General features: G+C 36.6%; 1 protein-coding gene across 8 annotated transcripts in view; it reads left to right on the forward strand.

The window, feature by feature from the left end:
• BCAS3 (BCAS3 microtubule associated cell migration factor) overlaps window positions 1-15,151 on the forward strand; it is a 722,154-nt gene that overhangs the window by 378,890 nt on the left and 328,113 nt on the right. The gene's annotated exons all lie outside the window — the stretch shown is intronic.

Consider the following 15,151-nt stretch of genomic DNA (forward strand, 5'->3'; position numbering starts at 1 on the left):
ACATGTTTTATATTGTAAATACAATTTAAAATAATGAACTTAGTAGGTAATGAAGTGATAAATTGAGGTGAGGTGGTTTTGCTTAAGGTGAAGAATGTGATCTTTAGAGTCTGCAGTCCTGAATTTGAACTCTATCTCTGCTACTTGCTTGCTCTCTGGACAACTTTAGGCAGATAACCTCCCCAAACATTTTTCTCCCCGTCTTTTTTTTTTTTTTTTTTGAGGCAGAGTCTCACTCTGTCGCCCAGGCTAGAGTGCAGTGGCACGATCTCGGCTCATTGCAAGCTCCGCCTCCTGGGTTCACACCATTCTCCTGCCTCAGCTTCCTGAGTAGCTGGGACTACAGGCGTGAGCCACCACGCCCAGCTAATTTTTTGTATTTTTAGTAGAGATGGAGTTTCACCGTGTTAGTCAGGATGGTCTCAATCTCCTGACCTCGTGATCCGCCCGTCCCGGCCTCCCAAAGTGCTGGGATTACAGGCGTGAGCCACCGTGCCCAGCCTCTCCCTGTCTTTAAAATGGGTATTAATAATACCTACCTTACAGGATCATTGTTAGATAATATGAGATAATTGATCCAAAAAACCTTACCCAATAGCTTGGATAGAAGAAATAAACTTACTAACGATAGTTGGTGGTTGTAACTAGTTGTGTGAGAATGAATATCCTTCTTCTCCTGTGAGGTCTTTCTTGCTTCTTGTGATTCCACCTACTTTATGACAGATACCTCCAGGTGGCACAGGTGAACATACTTTGTTGTAAAGAGAAAGCATTTGTATTATATCTCCTCTGATCTTCAGTGGTCAGCTGGATAAGTATAGCTCTGATATTGGGTGCATTTTCGAAGCTATAGAAAGAAATTTTACTGGCTGGGCATGGTGGCTCATGCCAGTAATCCCAGCACTTTGGGAGGCTGAAGTGGGCAGATCACTTGAGTCCAGGACTTCTAGACCAGCCTGGCCAACATGGTGAAACCCCGTCTCTACTAAAAACACAAAAATTAGCCAGGTGTGGTGGTGCACACTTGCAGTCCCAGCTATTTGAGAAGGCTGAGGCAGGAGAATCTCTTGAACCTGGGAGGTGGAGGTTGTAGTGAGCCGAGATCATGCCACTACACTCCAGCCTGGGTGACAGAGCAAGACTCTGTCTCAAAAAAAAAAAAAAAAAAAAAAAAGATTAAAAATTAAAAAAAAGAATTCCTATTCAGCAGTGCTAATTTATTAATGCAAATTGAAGTTTTCTATTAGACCTATTTTCTTTGAGCATCTTCCTTCCCTTAGTAATTTATAGAGAGTGAGATTTTTCTTGGCATCCTGTATATCTTGAAAGGCTGTACTCTGGAAGTTCCTCTTGACAGTTGTGTTAAGACCCTGACACTTTTCCCTAAAAGGGTTAGACTCTTAACATTAAAACTTCTGAAATGCTGGCAAAATATTTGATTTTCTGAGATTATCATTGCAATCAGTGTTCACTATTGCAGTGATTGAGGAGGATAAGAGGGACTTTTATTTTTTATCCCACATTCTTTGAAGTTTGCAATTAGCATATGTTCATGTAATATTAGTAGTCCATTTTCCAAAAAAAAAAAATATTTAGGAAGGAAGGAAAAAATGAATGGGAAAGAGAGAAAGTGAAAATGAAAGAAAGAAGGGAATGAGGAAGGAAGAAAATGAAGGGGAAAAGGACTACCTCGCTTTGTTATACAAGATGGAAATAAAATGGTATACAGTAATGAAAGTAAACCAGACCTAAATTTTTTAAAATTATTTTTTATTTTTATTTTATTTTTTTTTGAGACAGAGTCTTGCTCTGTTGCCCACACTGGAGTGCAGTGGCGCAATGTCGGCTCACTGCAAGCTCTGCCTCCCAGGTTCACGCCGTTCTCCTGCCTCAGCCTCCTGACTGACTGGGACTACAGACGCCCGCCATCATGCCTGGCTAATTTTTTGTTGTTGTTGTTTTTAGTAGAGACGGGGTTTCACCGTGTTAGCCAGGATGGTCTCAATCTTCTGACTTAGTGATCCGCCTGCCTTGGCCTCCCAAAGTGCTGGGATTACAGGCGTGAACCACCACACCTGGCCACCAGACCTGAATGTATTAACATGGATGACACATATAGTGTTATGTGAAAAAAATAAAACCTGTTCTAGAAAAGTTTACTATGATTTTTTAAATTGTCACTCACTGAATGATCCTGAATGCCTCATGTATTCCATACCCTAGCCAAGAAGAGTCAAGATGACTATCAGTCTGCAGGTCAAGAAATGGTTGTTCAATCTTTTGAAACATTCATAAAATAGTTTTTAAAAAAATTATTAGCGAAACGTTAGACGTATATAGTACACAGTTAGTTGTACAAGGAATCTACCAATTACCAAGTTTCAACAATTTACAACATTCTGCCATTAAGTATCCTAAGAAAGACTTCTTAAAGATCACAACTTCCCACCATTACATAAAACAGGTAAGGAAGGGTGGTGATTTGTGGAGATCTCTGTTTTAGTAGTTTGACGTTGTGGAGCAGGAGAGGAAGACCAAGCCTGGAAAATGCTCTCACTTTTGGAAAGTTAAAGAAAACCCTGCAGTAGTTGTGGGCTTGTGTTCTCTAGCTCATGCTTTCCCCTATCCTCTCGGTTTTGAGAATTTTCTGATTAATTTAGAGATAAAATATGGAAAACATCATGAGTGCTTAATGATCATTTAAAAAGATTTTAGATTATGTTCCTAACTATAGGGTGAAAATGTTTGGTGCCTTCCAGGTCTAAAAGCTTTTATCTCTCCATGCCAAGACAACTTTGCCTCTTTTGCTTAGGCAAGAGAAAATCTGTATGTAATTCTTCTTGCTGCATAATGATGTGGATCTTTGTAGTATGTAACTAAATAATAAATAAATGAAACATGAAAGAAACTGCGTTAACTCTTTGCAAAAAAATTATTTTTGCCATTTTTGCATTTACAAGCATCACCCCCCAACCCCGCCTGCTTTTTTTGTTTGTTTGTCAGGGCTTAGTGTAGATGCTAGACCAAATACTGCATTAGAGTCTTGCTTTTCAACTATGCTGTTGTAGATGGAATCAAGAACAATAAGTTTTCAATCACTGTCCTATTGCCTACATGTACAAATTGGTACATCGATTACTGCACACAATTTAATGACCAAAAATAGTGATTATTTACCTTTACAACATCAATTTACAGTAGGTTCCATATATGCTGTACTCATCCTAGTGTCTTATAGAGTATATTTTAGCATGTTCCTTGAATTTAGAATGGAGAATTGATTATTCCTGAAAGAAATGTATCTAACATTCAGGTTTGGCTGTGAGAATACAGTTGCTACTGTTGAAGCAATACAACTCATAATTCTACACAGAATTTAGCTTAGGATGCTTTCAGCAAATAATCAGTCTTCTGAACAAAAAAGCAACGTGTTTGAGCAGTTGATAAAGCTGGTCCTATGTTTGATATTTGTATGTGTAAATACAGAGATAATAATAAACAGATATGGAGACATTATGCATAAGCAAGTTAGAAGTAGCACACCCCCTTTAAAAAGTTACTGAACCTAAAAATAGGAGGAAGAACACATGACCCACTATGCAATAAGGTCAACTTTTATTTTGTTTATCATTTCCCAACTTCTGTTTATATATATCTGATTTGTTTGTTTGCATATATTGACTATGGTGTACTGCACTATCAATTGTATTGTTCTTATTCCACAACTTTTAATTAAATATGAATTTTTATACAACTACATGATATACACAGTTTAAAAGGTAACAAGAAATATCCAGTGGAAAATAAATCCTCTGTATACCCCCGTCAACCTCATCGCCTCCCAGGAGGTACCTACTATTAGTAATTTATTGTATTCTCTACTCCTGTAAAGGTGAACTTTAATAAGAATGCTTTTATTGTTACATCTGAATCTGGCCAGATTATATAACCCGTGATAAGACAAGAGTTGTTATTCATAAGCTATAAGCAAAGTATTATATCGTTATGATACAATTGTTTGAAATAGTGTGGACTGACTTTTCCAGCTATCCTACTGTTGGTGATTTAATGTACATATAGTGCAGCTATACTGTCAAATGAGTTGCACTGGTATGAGTTCTAGTAGAACACATTAAGTATTGTGTGTGTCTTTCCAGGTAAATATGAGGGGACTTCAAAAAGTTTGTGGAAAAAGGGAATCAGAAGATAAAAATTAAAAATATAAACTTTATTTCTCAAGATAAGCCCCATCAAGTTAAAGATACTTTTGTAAGCAATGACACTAGCCATTTAGTCCATCCTAAAAACTGAAGGTCCTGGGAATTTAATTATGTCAATACTGTCTTTTTTACATTAACTAGAGAAAAATGATTCCCTTTAATGATTTTTTTAAGATTAGAAACCAAAAGAAGTCTGAAGGAGCCAGATGAGGACTGTGAGGTAGATGCCTGATGATTTCCCATTGAAACTCTCACAGAATTGCCCTTGTTTGCTAGGAGGTATGAGCAAGAGTATTGTTATGGTGGAGAGAACTCTCTGATGAAGCTTTCCTGGGCATTTTTCCACCAAAGCTTTGGCTGATTTTCTCAAAGCATTCTCATAACTAACAGATGTTATTATTTTCTTTGACCCTCCAGAAAGTCAACAAACAAACTGCCTCGAGCATCCTAAAAACTGTTGCCGTGACCTTTGCCCTTGCCCACTTTTGCTTTGACTGCACCACTTCCGCCTTTTGGTAGCCATTGCTTTGATTGTGCTTCGTCTCTTGGATCGTACTGTAACAGTAAAGCCATGGTTTATTTCCTGTTACAGTTTTTTTTTTTTTTTTTTTTTGAGACAGAGTCTTGCTCTGTCACCCACGCTGGAGTGCAGTGGTGCGATTTCTGCTTACTGCAGCCTCCGCCTCCCGGGTTCAAATTCTCATGCCTCAGCCTCCCCAGTAGCTGGGACTACAGGCGCCTGCCACCACACTGGCTAATTTTTTATGTTTTTGGTAGAAACGGAGTTTTACCATGTTGGCCAGGACGGTCTCGATCTCTTGACCTCGTGATCTGCCGCCTTGGCCTCCCAAAGTGCTGGGATTACAGGCGTGAGCCACGATACTTGGCCTCCTGTTACAGTTCTTTGAAGAAATGCTTCAGAATCTTGTTCCCACTTGATTAAAATTTCCATTGAAAGCTTTGCTGTAGTTTGCAGCTGATCTGGATGCAATGCTTTAGGCACCCATTAAGTGAAAAGTTTGCTTACCTTTAATTTTTCAATCAGAATTGAGGAAGTGGAACCAATTGAGATGTCTTTGGCACTGGCTGTAGTTTCTGCTGTTAGTCATTGGTCTCTTCAATTAAGGCACTAACAAAATGAGTTTTTTCCTATCAAATTCATATAGATGGCCTGGCCACTGAGGACTTCATCTTCAGTACCATCTTATCCCTTCTTAAAATGAACTATCCATTTGTAAACTGCTGATTTCTCTGGGGCATTGTCTCCATACACTTTTGGTAAAGAATCAGTAATTTCACCATTCTTCTACCCAAGCTTGACGGTAAATTTGACATTTGTTCTTACTTCAGTTTTCCTTGAACTTTTTGAAGACCCCTCATAAACTCCACCTTGTCCTTAAAATGGTTTGACCTTGCAAATGTTTTGAGGGAATTGTTATAGTCTATTCACTTCTTAGAAGTGTATTAGAGGCTGGGTGTCATGGTATACACCTGTAGTTCCAGCTCCTCAGGAGGCTGAGAGAGAAAGATCACTTGAGGTTCAGGAATTCTAGGCTGTAGTGCAGTATGATTACCATGCCTGTGAATAGCCACTGCATGCCAACTTGGTCAGCATAGCGATACCTATCTCTTAAAAAAAAAAATAAAAAGTATACTTGGACAGTTTGAAATTTTTCCTTAGTAGAGTTGTTGATCTGGCTGATAGCATGAACCCATTATGCTTTATTCTTTCTCTCCATTTTATGAGATATTTAGGGCCACTAAGAAGTAAAACTAAATTGTGAGCCCAGCCAGACTACCTCCAGGTGTAATTTGTTCAGATGCTGAATGTCAAGCGACCTTTTGGTAGCAGGAACAATAAATGAAAGCTCCTTAGTTTATCTTCTGTTGTAATATTATGATACTGTGGGGGTAGAGAAAAGGAGATGGGGGAAAAGATGTACCCGGAGTTGTCAGTTTTTCAGTGAAATCTATTAGCTTATAGACAGAGAAGATACATACTTTTTCTAATTATATATTGTCTGTGACTGTTCTTCTGGGAATGTGGAAAAAAAGAAAGTGAAACCAGAGATGTACAATACTGACTGTTAGAAAACTTTAATAATTAATTAGAGAACATCTATGGTACTACAGGGTCAGGGTGCAAGGAAGATCATTGATCCGTATAATATATAACGTAGATACAGCTTGTTTCCCTTTATGTATTATTGTTGCATTGGTATAGACGGCTGCTAATCAACAGAACAACCAGTGATATTCTGTGGAATTGCTTTACTGCTCTGTGTATTAGATTTAGTGAATTCCTCTACATTTAACTTGTCACACTTATAAATCAGTGTGAATTTAATACTACCCATTTTCAAGTAGTTGTATGTGTTATTTTTAATCTGAGAGGGTTCTCCCTTTTTTTAGTCATTTAAAAAGTCACACTTTAATTCTTCCCACTTTGATATGTATGCAATGATAACTTGAGCCAGTAAATCTCCAATTACTACAATTTAAATATGTTTGTTGGATATTATAATTCCTCCTCTGTGAATTGCTTGTTCGTTGGGAACTGCCTTTGTTCATTTCGCTTTTGGATTATTTGTCTTCTGAACCTTTGTTTTAAAATGGCAAATTTTAGTTTCTGTACTAAGAAACTACATTCTCAAGCAGAATTTCATCCGTATATCCTGAGTGCTTTCTGATCAGAAACAGAGTTTGGTAAAGAGCCCTTGCTTATTGTGTGGCTGCTATATAAATGCTATTTTTAATAAGCACCAAAAATATATTGAGGTTTGTCCTTGGGAGAGAGTTTATCACTGTTGGCCTTTGGGTGAACTTTGAGCCTGAGCTGTTTCATTCAAGGCAGCATGATGTCATTTAACTGCAAATTTCTCTGTTGCTAGAAAAAGGAATGTTGTTCCTCTAAATAACCTAAATGACTGAAAAATGCTGGCACAACATTATTCATCTCTCAGGTCGCCACTAAAAACTTTAACATGGTGAGGGTTTCATTGTTTGCGGAGGAAAGGTGGGGATACGGTAAGAGGAGGAGAAAACAGAAACTGTATCTGGTCCTGAATCTGAAGAATTCCACTGTCCATTTAAAACTCTGCTGCCAGTAGGACCCAGGAAACTCACTTGTCCAGATGAGAGCTTTTGGGTCCATCTTTGATTTTTCACTTATAAATCAGAATGTGAATTTTAAATTTATAATTAAACTTACAAATGCATTTAATCTTCATTTATAGATCAGAGTGTGAATTTTTGAATTAAAAGACTCTATATTTCTATTTCTATATATTCAGCCTATTATCGTATTTTAAGTGTCCAACAAAATCTTAAACCAGGTAACTATATGATTATCTCACATATAAAACTAGGTACCATTAGCATCAGCATTTTTATCCTTAATTAGAGAAGCAGATTTCTCTGATAGTGATAGCACTGCAATTAATGTCAAGGAGTAGAACAGCTTCTTAACATCTGCTAGAGTTGGGAGGCTGGAATTTACAAACAGTGGTACCTGTAGTTGATCAGCTATGTCCTCTAAAGCTTCCAGAGCTACAGCTAAGAGAATTTATTACTGGAAATTCAAGAAATGTGAGAAAGGGTAGAACAAGAACAGAACAAAACCAAACCAAATAGACTTTTCCTTCATTACTTTTGTAAATAAGTACTGCTCGATGTTGAGTATTATACTTTGTGCTTGTTTATGTAAAAAGGATGCTTACAAGCTGTGTGTAGTCTTTTCACTTTTACATGCAATGACAGTTGTTTTTCATTGCTTTAAATGAAATAGTACTGGATACAGATATTTTTATTTTTATTCTTTCTTTGTAAAGAAATATTTACATCTTATAAACTTCATTTTTAGAAGGTCTAGTATTTTTTCCTGAGTATGTAAAACCATGTCCAATACAATGAGAGTAATTAATTACCTGCTCTAATGTACAGTATATTTAATATGTTAATGATAAAGATCTGACCATTTGTGTTCTAAGTAGAAGATTAGATTAGTTGCAGATGAACTTTTTTGATATCTAGCTGTTTCTTTGGGAATATTTTAGAAAGAATTTGATTCCATAAAATTGAGTTTATCTTCTCATTCTTTTGGGGGAAAAATTGAAATGTTAGGCTTAAATTTTTCTAGGAATGGTAATAACTCATTCTCGGAATCTTGGTTCAAATTCACCTATCCTAACCTATATTAAGTACTGTTAAAGAACTAGATATTTGAAGAAACTTAATGATGTCAGCTTAGATATCTGTTAATATAATGTTTATACCTTTAATCTTGCAATTATTATTTGCATACTTTAATACTTTGTACCTATAGTTTAGCAGTATGTAAAGCATATACTTCCTCTAACTGATAAATACCATATTTTCTGTGGGTAATTTTTAAAACTTCTTTATACATTGATTCTTGTATCAAGTTGCAGAGGGCATCTAAAAATTCAAAAATAGAACTCTTCCAAGATTTTGATTTGAAAAATTGTATGTATTGTTAATTGACTTTTTGGAATATCGTGAATTTTATTATATAGGATTCAGACCTAAGGACGTTATTAAGGGGCCATTAATCTTTCATTTCATAACTTTATTTATGTTGTTCTGTGAACTTGGCAGTATTTTTGGTTTAGATTAACAGGACTAATTTTCAAAAGTCAGCCCTAAAGCAGGTTGGCTTTTGTTTGCTTTATACATACTCACATATGAAAATATATAAATAGGCTGGGCACAGTGGCTCACACATGTAATTCCTGCATTTTGGGAGGCTGAGGTGGGGCAGATCATGAGGTCAAAAGATCGAGACTATCCTGACCAATGTGGTGGAACCCTGTCTCTACTAAAAATACAAAAATTAGCTGGGCGTGGTGGTATGCACCTGTAATCCCAGCTACTTGGGAGGTTGAGGCAGGAGAATCACTTGAACCCGGGAGGCGGAGGCTGCAGTGAGCAGAGATCGCGTGGTGAGAAAGAAAAAACCCCACCCAAAAAAAAAAAAAAAAAAATATAAATATATATATATATATACACACACACACACACACACACACCTGGCTGTATACACACACACACACACACACACACACACACTACACAAAAGCCCATATACTCCTATAAGAAAAATACCATTCGTGATTTTTTTTTAGCTCTTATTTACTTACTGTAAGCATGATTTGCTTATAAACACTAAAAACAGACAGGCTCACAGTTACCTCATAATGATCTACTCATCCTGCCCTTGCTTCTTGATCTATATTTAGCAAATGCCTGTGTCTAGTAGAGGCAATACTTTTGAAGTTGTACTCTCTAAAGTAAATTGATAGTATTTCCTTTTCAGTTTGGCAGATAAGGTGTGTTTGAAAATTACTGTACTAAGAACATGGCAAGATTTATATCCTTGTACCAAGTTTATTAATTATCTAAGGATAGTTGGTAAATATAAAAGATACTGAACATTTTTCTTTAGGGTAGCTATTTTGTACCTTGGTCCATTGAACTTGGTAAGATATGTAACGTTATTTTTCTTTAAATAAACTCTATTAAGTTTTTTTAGTACCTCCATTTGAAGAAAGGTGGAAAAATTAATCTCAATCAATTATACCGCCTCCAGAGTTACATCTAAATTCTCTAGGGTTTACAGGGTGTAAAAGTATGAGGTAAGGGATTTGGGGACACTTTGTCCTAATTGCCACCACTGACATGTCCCATTTCCCCACCAGATCATTGGTCATTGGTTCATATAGGTCTCTGCAGCATCCATTCTTGTTTCTCATCCAGCTCCTGTCAGTTCTCTGGACTATGTCTGTATTATTCTTGTACATGTATGAAACATTCTTCTCTTCTAAGCTATGGGGAACATGATAAGGTTGTCACAGACCTGGCTGTACAGGCACACTATGTGCACACTGTTTCTACTCTTGTACTGTGTGGGATCTCTTGCCACTTCCCTTAACTCTGCCCAAGAATGAAGACGTAAGTTTTCACAGCCATTGGTCCCTAAAACTTTTTCTGGGATTCTGTTGTTTCCCAATCCTCTTTGTGACTTTATTTTTTCCCCTTTCTGTCTCTGCCAATCTTGCTCCAATCTCAGGGTATCATTCCTAATATTTGAGTGGTTAGAAGCATGGAAACTTTGCTCTTATCATACTTTCTTTTTATCACGGTTGTAAATTCTTTCTTCCACATGAACTGGTATGTCATTCCTTCCCAAGGCAGTAAACATAGAATGTTCTTCCTACCTGGATTGGGAGAAAATTTTTAATATAAATAAATGCAAGTGGTGAAATAAAATGGATAGACTTTGGCAGAGGAGTAAAAGAGAGGATAATTCTATTTAAAGAAAAAGCCAAAGAAGCATTAAGTAAAGCCAAAGACACAAATAATGGTAACCCACAATTAAAAAACCAAAGAAGTGACTTGGGAAATAGTAGAAGGAGAGATGAAAAAGAAGCATTGAAAAAAATCATGCAAGATCAACAAGAATCCCCAAATAAATGAAAGTCAAAGGCTGCAGATTTACAGGAAAAGGAAAGAGTAATAAGGCTGCCCAACCTGGGTTTGCGAAAGGGAAAGTACAGTTTCAGGGCAGGTAAACTGAATTTGATAGTGATGATGAATGTGATGGAGAATGGTGCAGCTGAGCCAGTGAAAAAAGCAAAAGAAGAAACAGAGAAGAACCTGCACCACAAGGACAAAAAACAGAAAATGGTGCCAGAGACTGGTAGTTTAGTGCACAGATTTTAAAATTCATTTTAATTAGGTTTTAAGCTGCTTTTGTTTTGGGACTTTTAAAACAAAAACCAAATTAGACCTACTATTCAGTGTCCACCTGCAAGAAAGCAAAACTTTCAGGCCAGGTGTGGTGGCTCATGCCTGTAATCTCAGCACTTTGGGAGGCTGAGGTGGGTGGATCACTTGAGGTTAGGAGTTCAAGACCAGCCTGGCCAACATAGCAAAACCCCGTCTCTACTCAAAATACAAAAATTAGTCAGGCATGGTGGCTCACGCCTGTAATTCCAGCTACTTGGGAGGCTGAGGTGGGAGGATTGCTTGAACACAAGGTGGAGGTTGCAGTGAGCCGAGATCACTGCACTCCAGCGTGGGTGACAGAGTGAGACCCTGTGTCAAAAAAAAAAAAAAAAGAAAGAAAGGAAACTTTTTTGTTGTTGTTGAACTTGCCTTTTTTGTTATTCACATGAGAATTTTTTTGAATGTATAGTTCTATTTGTGTAATTTCAGATCATTCAATATCAAAAGGAACATTCTTCCATGAAATTACCTTTGTAATATGAGAATGTGTTAGTACAAACTAAGAAAATTTATGCTATATAAAAAGAGCAAAAACTTAGTTTATTTTTATCTTTTTGTGCCCAAAGCATTTGAGAACGAATTTTAAACTAGAATATTGGCTATTGACTATGAGCCCTTCCCACAGATAATTTATCCTGTCTCCTCGGCTGGCCTTCTGTGTTTACACAGGCAGCCTGGTAACATTAGAAAGAATTACTTGTCACAAAGCTTTTCAATACTATATGTAGACTGACTAAAATCAAGACACTTACTGATTTCTTTGTCCAAAAGTTTTGTGATGCTGGCAGGTCATATCTGTAAAACAAAAGCCACCTAAGGTCATTTCCAAACACTCAACCACCTTTGACTAAAACAACAACAACTACAACAGAAACTAAGGAAAGTATTAAATACTGGTAAGCTGAACATTTTAGATCTGTCACTTTAACTTATGCACGTACTGGCTTGATATGTCCCCCAACATCAGCCATGGCAAACAGAGCTTGGCTTTTCTACTATCATGGCCATTTATACTGAAATTTGAGGTTATAGTGAAGAGTTTAGAAGCATAACAAGTGGACAAAAAAGTAAATCCTATGAAAATGATAGTACCTTTCTATTTTAAATTTCCTAATAATTTATAGCTAACTTAATATCATAATAACCATGCTTATTTCAGAATTTTCTTGTCTAGATTTTAGAAATGGTAATAAGTAGCTAATTATTTTCCTCCTAAGCTCTCAAATGAAAACCAGTTTTTCATATTTTTCCTTTTAAAAAATAATGTAGATTCTCCAACCTTTTACTACTGATCTATTTTATAGGAATGGCAGTGAGTCTACTCCTGTATAACACAACTCTGAAATTTTAATGTGTAATGAAATTACCTACGGATCTTGTTGAAATACAGATTGTCATTCAGTAGGGCTGGGTGGGTGGAGCCTGAAGTTGTTTATTTCTAACAAGCTCTGCCAGGGAAGTCAATGTTGATGGTCTGAGGACCACATTTGGATGAAGCAGGTTCTGGCTCGGTATACTGTTGGGACTGTTCTAAGGTATTCCATGCTGCATATTGTAATTCTAATACTGAATATAATAGGAAGACCAACAGATTTTAATAAATATATTACATTACCAATTAGGAACAGTAATATATCTAGTTGTATGTTTAACACCACAGTGCCAAGTAATGATTAATTTATTGTGAAAAAATATGTTCCCTTATTGCACTCTTCTTTCAGACTTTTCAAAATTATTTGGATTATAGTTAGCTTCTCGTTTTAAGCTTCTCATCTTTTGATGTTTGTGCTTTTACCCAATTTAGTAATAAAAATGTATCAAACATGGAAAAAATAGTGGGGCCAAGGAAGGATATTTATTTAATGTTGAAAAATATTATCCCACCAGATTTATTTTTTTGTATTGCCCGTCTTCTGATGGCTTCCAAGCATGCTTAATTAGAAAACTATTTTTAGTGAAAAAAGGGGATGGAAATTCTTACAATCTCTTTAGGATTTTGGGATGCATATTTATGGTACTATTTCTAGATGTATATTTGGAATCTTTATTACTTCCCTTGGAAAGTTAATGAGGGCAGAGAGGATCTTTCTCCCTTCTCACTGTGGAAAATTCCAAACATATACAAAACTAGAAAATAATAGTACAATGAGCCTCCATGTACCTATGAGTCAGCTATGACAATGATCAACTAATGACCAATCTTGTTTTCATCTGTAATTCTACTTCCCACCTCTATCCCTGCCACTGGGTTATTTTGAAGCTAATCCCAGACATTATAATATATTATCCCTATTTTGTTGATGGATAAACAAGGGTCCAGCCATTCTAGTGCCATTGCTTACTTAGTACAGAATCCCAAACTCCAACCACCCAGTAAATACTTATTGAGTACTTATTCTGTGACATATACTAGACTAGGCTCAGCGTATATAAAACACAACATAAACTTTTGGAGAAATTCATGTTAGGTACCAGCTAGTTACGTAAGGCATGGTTGCTCACTTCTACTTAAACATTTCCAATCGCTTTTCATCATATTACTCGAGCTTTATTACTGAAAAAAAAAAAAAAGGAAAAAGAAAAAAAAAGAAAGGAAAAGCCCACGGTAATCTGCTGGTCCTACCTGCTTTGCCTTCCTGACTCATCTTGCACTCACAGCATGGCTTACCCCACCCAACCACAGTGGCCTCCTAACTGTTACTGATTCCTTTTATTTCTCAAAATCTTTGTACTTAACATTCCCTTTGTCACATCTTTCCTTCAGATATTTGTATAACATATTACCTCACCTCTTTAAAATCTTCTCTGCCCTCATCTGCTTTCCAACCTCTGCATATTTGTCCATATTCACATTTTTCACTAGTATTTAAGGGGTGGGAATTTCAAGGATCCTCTTGTTCTCTTCTGTAGTAAGAATTAACATAGAATTTAGTGGTGTGAAGATAACCTTTTGAAAACATCATTACTTACCAGCCTTTCAATGTGTATCAATTATTTCCAAAAGAATGCTGAAATAATAGATACTGTGGTATTCTTTTCTTCTTGATGTCATTTGCCATCACAAGAATGTAGGTGTATGCTTTTGTGATCATTTGTGTTTTGTACAAATGCCACCATGCCTGTTGGCTGTAGAACTATGATTTTGAAGAACTAGCAGCTAAAAGTTTTGACTACTGCAGATCTTACACTTTACTGTGTATGCCTCTGTTGAGTAATTCACTGAATTAGCATTTCTCCTCTTGCAGCAAGTTAAGATAAGCTTTTTGTGAGTCTGTGTCTTTTAAAATCTTGCCCTAGGTTATGCTTTGTCTACTTTATTTGTATCTGTTTCACTAAGATATAGTTTTTCAAAATACTACCTTGTTCTAGCAAGAACTCAGTGAGGTTGGCATTCTCTTTCACTGCTTGGGTAAGTATATAACTCTGGGAATACATATTAAGAAATTTATATATTTACATCCTCTGATTTCATATGGAGGAATCTAACTCAAGGAACTTTTTGTATGTTGATGTGTATATATAAATGTCTCTGGGTGCTGGAAATTATGAAGGTTGTTTTCAGCTTCTCATTCTTTTCTATTTCTTCCACACTTCTTTAATGATCATCTCTTACTTTCTTACTTTTCTTCCTACTTACCTCCCCGGTTTTTCTCTCTTCCTCCCAGTACTTCATTGCTTGATTTCTCTGGGTATTAAAATGGTAGGCCAGGTGTGGTAGTTCATGCCTATAATCCCAGCACTCTGAGAGCCAAAGCCAGGGGATCACTTGAGGCCAGGAGTTTGACACCAGCCTGGTCAACATTGTGAGATCCTGTATCTACAAAAAAGAAAATTTTGGACAGGCATGGTAGCTCACGCCTGTAGTCTCAACTACTTATTAGACTGGGGTGAGAAGATGGTTTGAGCCCAGAAGTTTTAGGTTACAGTGAGCTATGATCATGCCACTGCACTCCAGCCTGGGTGACATAGCAAGATCCTATCTCTTAAGAAAAAAAAAAAAAAAAATGATTAAATAAAATCATGTATGAGGTTGGGGGGTTATGTGGGACATATCTGTATCTTTAGCTCTACTTCGCTGTGAACCTAAAACTGCTGTAAAAAAGAAAAAAATACCTTTAGAGATA

The sequence above is a fragment of the Piliocolobus tephrosceles genome, chromosome 16, assembly GCF_002776525.5.
Source record: "Piliocolobus tephrosceles isolate RC106 chromosome 16, ASM277652v3, whole genome shotgun sequence".
Lineage (NCBI taxonomy): Eukaryota > Metazoa > Chordata > Mammalia > Primates > Cercopithecidae > Piliocolobus > Piliocolobus tephrosceles.